The sequence below is a fragment of the Danio rerio genome, chromosome 9, assembly GCF_049306965.1.
Source record: "Danio rerio strain Tuebingen ecotype United States chromosome 9, GRCz12tu, whole genome shotgun sequence".
Taxonomy (NCBI): Eukaryota; Metazoa; Chordata; class Actinopteri; order Cypriniformes; family Danionidae; genus Danio; species Danio rerio.
Window position 1 is genome coordinate 6,787,166 of NC_133184.1, and position 7,835 is coordinate 6,795,000.

Consider the following 7,835-nt stretch of genomic DNA (forward strand, 5'->3'; position numbering starts at 1 on the left):
GCTGAATAAATGTAACAGAGACAGGGCAATTAGGAGCTCAATTCAAGCTCCATTAACTTTATCTGGAGCCGCAGCCTTAACTGGCTACTCGTTATGTTTTACTGGAGAGACACCATCGGGTCATTCTCTACTGTTATACTTACATCTCAAATCGGGGAGAAATTGCGAGGCTTTTTACAGCTCTATTACTTTCGTAATGACACGGTACGATTACTGTAATCTTGGCATTACAGCGAAGACCTGCCAAGAGCTGCATGTTGTACCAATGCTCCAAGGTAATACCTGACAACAATGCATTTGAGCCTGTTTTTCTGTGGAGGTGTGTGGGCATTTAGGAGATCCAGCGAGGGAGGCACTCTTGACTGTCCATCTTTGGGCACCCATGAAACGGCTCTCAGGGATCAGGGGACGACACCCCGCTGGAGTGAAATTAAAGCAGCCCACTCATACGATCTGTGTTTAGCAGGTAAATGCCCACTTACTGCACAAGGATAGAGGGGAAAGTAAAACAGAGTGTCAGCAACTCTTGAAAGTCCTTGAAAGTTGGTGAAGCACTCTGGGTGGGAGACAGCTTGACAATGGCCGCTCTCATACTGGGCGTGATGCTCTGTCTGGGTCAAGACTTTTGTGGAGGGCAAAATAACAACGTTTGTTTGTTTATGTGTGTGTGTGTCGTGTACACAACAGGGTGTCAAAATTGTTGCGCATAACAACTCTTGACAATCTCAGAATGCATAGCTAATACCTTTGCTTTAAGTGGGCAGTTAATGGAAACCAACAAACACTGGCCAAATGACCCATTTGTTTTTTCTGTACTGGTTGGAGAGATTAAGTAAAGTTTCTTTAGGCAAGAGAAGCGTTTAGAAGTGAGCCCAATAATAGAGAAATTAATTAATTATATTGTTATAATTAATTATTATTATTCATTCATTTTCTTGTCGACTTAGTCCCTTTATTAATCCGGGGTTGCCACAGCGGAATGAACCGCCAACTTGTCCAGCAAGTTTCTACGCAGCGGATGCCCTTCCAGCCGCAACCCATCTCTGGGAAACACACATACACACTCATACACTATGGACAATTTAGCCTACCCAATTCACCTGTACCGCATGTCTTTGGATTGTGGGGGAAACCGGAGCACACGTAAAATTTATAAAAACAGAGAGAAGTACAGTACACCATGGTCGAAAGTGGACAAGTGGACTTCAACCCAATTTAAATGGCAGATTTGAACAGGAATATGTCTTGTTTACCTGTGATCCGACTGACCGAAACTCATCTCATTACCCGGTATAAACATGACATCAGTCCTGTTTGCATAACTGATTTCCTGTCACTTGTCATTCTTACCATTCTCATGGTAAACCAACACTTCCGTATGTCAGACCCATCTCCCGTATTGTCTCCCAGAAAACTCCCGGAATTCCACCGCTTTAAACCACCGCATGTACATTTGTAGTTGAAGGGCCCTTATCTAGTTGTAATAGTGGTAAAAAAAAATAAATAAATTGTCCACTTTAAATTTGATTCTGGCCATCTCTTGGTAACAATGGAGTGAAACCAGAAAGGGGTATGTCATGCTTTCTTTTTAGCTAATTAAATATCAAATGTACTGCCACATTCTGGATCATCTGCAAAGGCTTAGTTGTGCTGGTGTGAAAGCCTGCCAGTAGAGTACTGCAGTAGTCCAGTCATGAAATAACAATCACTTGGATGAATAGCTGTGCCGCATGTTCTGATAGGAAGGATCTGCTTGTGCTAATTTTGAGAAGTGGATAGGAGGAAAAAAAATCACACTTTACAGGTAGTTTGATTAACAGTCAATCTGACCGATCATAGGTCAACTGGTCATCAAACATTAGCTCCAGGTGCGCATTGACTATAGTTCCACAATTAATCCGTGGTCAACAGTTGAAACTGCAAAGAGCCAAGGCTTTGCAAAGCTTTACTTCACCCAAACAGAGATGTCCAGAGATGTATAGTAATGATGTAGAACTACTTCACTACTGTACTTAAGTACTAAACGTCTGTATCTGTACTCTGCTGGAGTATTGTTTTTTTCTCCTACTTCCACTTTTACTTCAGTACATATTTTCGATGAGTTTAATACTTTTACTCTTAATAGATTTTTCATGTGCTGGATCGTTACTCGTCACTAGGGGTTTCAAAATTATTTAAATCGGTTCAGTAATGGATCATAACTGGTTATTATGTACTGACGTCATTTATCTCCTATGCGCAATGTCGCAGTAGAATACTATGGAGGAGGCGAGGGCGAGTAAATAACGCTCTTACTACAATGAAGGCGGCACAGCACTGGAGCTGCTATTTTACTACTACGGAGAAATGCTGTAAAACTCCATTTCTGTGTCTCTATCTCTCTCTCTCTCTCACTTTGGACATTTGACTCGCTGATTTGTTTGTGAGGTAAATTTTGCTCTCCTCTTGGCTGTTAAAGCGATACTTGTGGATCCAGACATGAGCATGCCTGAGGTGCAAGTTTTCTCTACTGTGTCAATTATGAATTACCTGTGGTAGCCTCGCATTATGCGCATTAGACTGTAACCGCAGCCGTTCTTCCCATCATCGGTTAACAACGCTTTCATTTCTAAAGCCGATCGTAGCCCTTTCTGTTGAGCAGGGGAAGACAATAACCAATAATAAAGACCTCGCCTGTCAGTGCTCAAAAAGCAAGCGGGATAATATTTACATTATTTTATTTGCTATAAATGCTCATGTTGTATTCTGTGTTTTCTTTGAGTGGGTCAAATTAAGGGTACAGTTCATATATCTAACTGCTGTATTAAAGAACAAAATTGTATTACAAATAATATATAAATAATATATAAGTAATTTGCGATCCGAAAATGGGTTTCAATTTCGTTTTGAGTAGATTTGAGTGTTTTTGTGACAAACAACTTTGAAAGCCAGTATAATCTGTCAGATCTGTGGTTCAAGCGTGAGAGAAAAACAGTACCATAAGGCATGTTTCTTTTCGTTCTGCGTAATCACATGCCCCAAAAAAAGTAGTACATTTTGAAATAAACTACTTGCAATACTTCAGTACAAAAAATGTTGAATACTTTAGTCACTGTAAAAAGTGCTACACTCACAAAGTTGGTTCTATCTACTTTAAATAATTGCAATCTAGTTAATTTTATTTGTTTTATACCAAAAAAATTAAATTTGCTTCCTCTTTACTTAAAATATATCAGTTTTTATATAACTGTATATTTTGAATAAAACTAATGCAATTTATTTGAGTAGATTTTTTTACGTGGTTATTGTGTAGAATAAATGTTATAAAAGTGAGTTGACACAGACAATTTATTAGAGCAGCTGTCGATGTGGGCAGGTGTTCATAAAACGTGATTTTTATAGTTTTGCGTGACTCCTTTTTCATTGCCCGGGATTTAGCAGGCAGACGCAGCTTCTGCAATGGTCGACATTAACTGCTCCCAGCAGCGGATCTGATTAACACGGTAAGTTGCAAATTTAGCCGAATGATAATTGTAAAGTCATGCAAAACTGCTGTCTTCGCTAGGCAGGTAAGGTTTTAGCTTTGTAAATTGTACTGTAGCCTCAGGTATGTTAACAGTTAGACTGCTCTCACATGGAAAGCTAAGTTGGCTAACGCTAACCAACGCTAGTTTATGCTAATGATTAAAAGTGATATTATTGAGAAAAAATAGTGAAAGTAGTTTTAAAACACTTAGTAGGTATAACTAACGTTGCAGAACCGATTAACAAGGTCACTGGTGGGCGGTCGGGGTGTGGGGGTTCAGTTTGTTAGCGCTAACTTAGCTAAAGTTAGCTCACCTAAGTTATAGCAGCACATTAAGGATGGATATTAAATGCAGAAACGTATGCAACAGTTAAGTAGTTTGTGTTTAACGTAAAAGAAAGTATAACTTAAAGTTTGTGTTTTAGAGATTTAGTCCATAAGTTTTTTAATGCTGCATAGTGAATAAATTACAGATTTACAATTTATTTTAACTTAAATTACATTTACTACTGATGTTTACAGAACCATTTAAACTGTATGCACCTCATTCTAAAGTGCATGTTCTTGGTCTTTAGATACTAAAGTGATTTTGTTACCTGTGGATCTTCAAACTTCACATCCAGGTAAGAAAAACATTAGATACAACTACAGCTATAATTATTTGCAGGCAAGTAAAACATTGGTAAAATTGCAAACAATAGTGGGCTCCATAGAATTAACTTACATTTGATATCTGAAGTGCAACAGTAATTTTTTACTGTTTTTTTTACACAGATATTATGTGTGCAACAGTAAAAACAGTATAAAAATATCCTAATGCAGTTTCTTATTATCTGTCAGTCTTTCAATAAAGCTAACTGATAACACTGAATCACTGAACTGTCATTTGCCAGTGACATTAAATTTGAAGAAAAAGTCAATTAAATGTAGCTTTAGCAAAAATTTAATGTAAACCTTAATGTAATGTGTAAAATGGCAATGTATTTATTTATTTATTTAATAAAATTTGTATTATGACGTGCAAAGTTTGGTGCAAAATGAAGATGACATTTAAATTATAGAACTTGTATTCTATAATTTTCATATAGCCATTTTCAAACAGTTTTAATATCTAAATTAAATACACATTCTTATGCTTTATAAGTTGCCAAAATAAACAAAAAAATGTAATACCTAAATTTTAACAATTCTGTGATTGACAGGAAACCACAATGACATGCACTGTTACACTGAGTAAAATCACAGTTTTCTTTAAAATTTGATAACTAAAAACACCTGGAATAATGTAATTACACAACCTCTATAACCTTTTTTTATTTTTTAAATAGAAGTTAGGTAATTTTAACTAAGGTAATTTTTAACGGATAAACTAAGGTGTTTCATCCATGCATCATTCTCACTGGACTTTTGTAACTTCACTTGTAGTTATTTCCTATTCAGTATTTAGCTATTTAATGTTGTTTGGTAGCAACCACCTGAACTCCTGTTTCTTTTTGTCTCTACCAATAGAGTTGTGAGGAATCAGAGGTGCATGCGGCTGCCCACGGGAAAAATTTGCCATCAGCCCAACACAGTTTGGATTATCATAGGACTGTCAGAGGTTTGCCAAACCTGTCAAATGCATGATGGCTCCTGTTTGGACTTACCGATGTCCTCGACTTCAAGTATCCATCAAAACTGTATACATTTGAGATATATTAGAGACTCTTTGTGGGACTGGACATTATGCATCCTAAATCTTCATCAAAATATGCAAATCTCCTCACTGAGTTGCCTTGGATGATTTCTCAATAGGATCTGGTATTATTAATGTTTTTATTTATGTATTGTGTATGTGTAGCCACATTAATGGCCTATTTTGTAGTCACTATTAAAAGGAACATCGATTGATATTGAATACATGTTATGGTCTTTAATCCATCTTCCCATTCTTATTTAATTGTTATTGACAGGAAAGTCTGTTTATCTGTTTTTACTAGTGTATATTGTGCTTACAATATAGAAACGAAGATTTATTTTCTGAGGTTACAGCCAGAAGTCAATTAAATTCGTTTTAAATGACATATGCATGGTTAATTTTATTTAGATCATTAAGTTCATAATACTTAATTAAAATGAGTACAGTCAACATATAGCAATGTATAAGTAAGTTAAGTTTAACAAAAAAAGTAAGTTTATCTGATTTGAGTAATTTTAGAAATATTAGTTGGCTCAACTTAATTTTATTGCATTTGTTTTAAGCAATGTTTTAGTGTTTAAAATACTTAAAAAAGGCTGGAAGTTGAATCAACCTAAAACGTCCGATGCAACCACTTGCCTCACTTTTTATAAGTTAGATCTAAGTAACATTTTTTACAGCGTACTTCCACTTAAGTGTGTGCTTAAAGAGCACTTCAACTTCTACTCAAGTCACTTTTTTGATACAGCACTTGTACTTATACTTAAGTCTGGGTCTCTAGTCCTTTATACATCTCTGGAGATGTCTAATGAAATATGAGCCAGTGATATCATCATGATTCAATGAAAGATGGAGCTGTGTATCATTTAAATAACAGTGTTAGGAGAAGCATGTGTCTTTTTGATTGCACCCAGTGAGGTGATGTAAAGGTGTGTCCACACCTTCTCAGGTCTGGTCAGGTGACTCCTTTGCAAGTTTTACAAGGTCTTCATGAGTTCTCAGGTGATAAAAATGGCATCTCATGTACACACAGTGAGCACATTCAGCTAAGCACACAACATTTAATTATGTTATAAGATTCATCTCAAAATGACTATACAGTGGCTGTCAGGTTATTTGGTAGTTTGACATATGTTGTGAGGGAACTTGCAGTGCAGTGCAGTGCTTGGCTGATTGTTCTATATCTGTAACAAACCAAATGTATAACTTTCTTTTTTGTTTGAATTAATCCTGCAATAAAGCTGTGGTCACGCTGCACTGCCCTATAGACGTCCATTCAGTTTCGCATGTCGCTGCATTGCAAATAGTGATGGGTTGTTGCTGAAAGATTCGTTAATTTTGAGTATCATTTGACAAAAAAGTCTGGAAAAAAGTCAAACAAAAACAAAAAACAAATAAATAAAAACAACAGGCTGAAATTATGGGTCAGTCTGTGAGTCATTCAGTCGACAGCAAGCTAGCCTGGTCGGCTGAAGTGTATATTAATAATAATAATAATAATTCTTTACATTTATATAGCGCTTTTCTGGACACTCAAAGTGCTTTACACATTGTTGGGGGGAATCTCTTCAACCACCACCAGTGTGCAGCATACACCTGGAGGACGCGACGGCAGCCATATTGTATCAGACCACACACCAGCTGATTGGTGGAGGGATGAAGCCAGTTATGATATGGAAATGGTTAGGAGGCCTTGATGGACAGTGGGCAAGTTTGGCCAGGATGCCTGGGATTTTTAACAATCTCGGTTTAACGTCTCATTCGAACAACAGCACTCACTGAGCAATAAAGAGTCCCCATCAATATAGTGGGGCATTAGGACCCACACAAACCATGGGTTGAGTGCCCTCCTGCTGGCCCCACTAACACCACTCGAGGCAGCAACCTGGCTTTCCCATGTGGTCTTCTATCCAGGTACAGACCAGGCACAGCCTTGCTTAGCTTCAGTGGGCAACCATGTGAGAGTTGCAGAGAGCTAGCTGTATATTGCGCCCTCTGGTGGATTTAAATGAGAAGAAGAGGAATTTGTGATCATCAAAAAGCCTACAAAACGGCCTCTGATGGATTTGCAAAATCAAAAACTGTGAGCAGATGTAGCTAAGGTTACGTATTTCGCTGTACCTAGAAATGTAGACCAGGGTACGTATCCACAATGAGGTTCCAACAAGAAAACACAAGTTCCAATGCGCATATGCAAAAAGTAAACAAAGCAGCATTTAGTATCATGTTCACGTGTGTAATCACATGTGTAATCATGTGTAATTGTTACTCAACATGAAGGGGATTTGCTTGTGCAAATATGTCTGTTCCTCCATGACTGCATTAGTTTACCACATCGCTCCAGTTTTTGTTGTTGCTAAATAACCAATTAGAGCGCACTCTTCAGCCGACGCCCAATGCCGATTCTACATGCTGAATCAAGCCAATAAGCTTCGAAGTTAACCTGACAAGAGCTGACATGTGGAACACACCAACCAATTAGCAGGAACGATGCTGACCAATGGCCTGATAAACCCCAGTAGCCAACCGTCCGCTTGGTGTGTCTTAAGATTTGCTGATAGTCCAATAATGTTACATTTTCGTACATATCACATCCAATCCAGGCTCATTCTGAAAATGTAGTTCCGTGGACTTTTCTGGAGATCTCGAATT

General features: G+C 37.6%; 1 long non-coding RNA gene across 1 annotated transcript in view; it reads left to right on the top strand.

The window, feature by feature from the left end:
• The first annotated feature begins 3,422 nt into the window (after nt 1-3,422).
• Nucleotides 3,423-7,835, top strand: part of LOC137496443 (uncharacterized) — a 196,366-nt gene continuing 191,953 nt past the window's right edge. Inside the window, exons 1-3 of the long non-coding RNA XR_011016770.2 lie at nt 3,423-3,482; nt 4,081-4,128; nt 5,015-5,878. This is a non-coding gene — a long non-coding RNA (uncharacterized lncRNA). The remainder of the gene's footprint in view (nt 3,483-4,080; nt 4,129-5,014; nt 5,879-7,835) is intronic.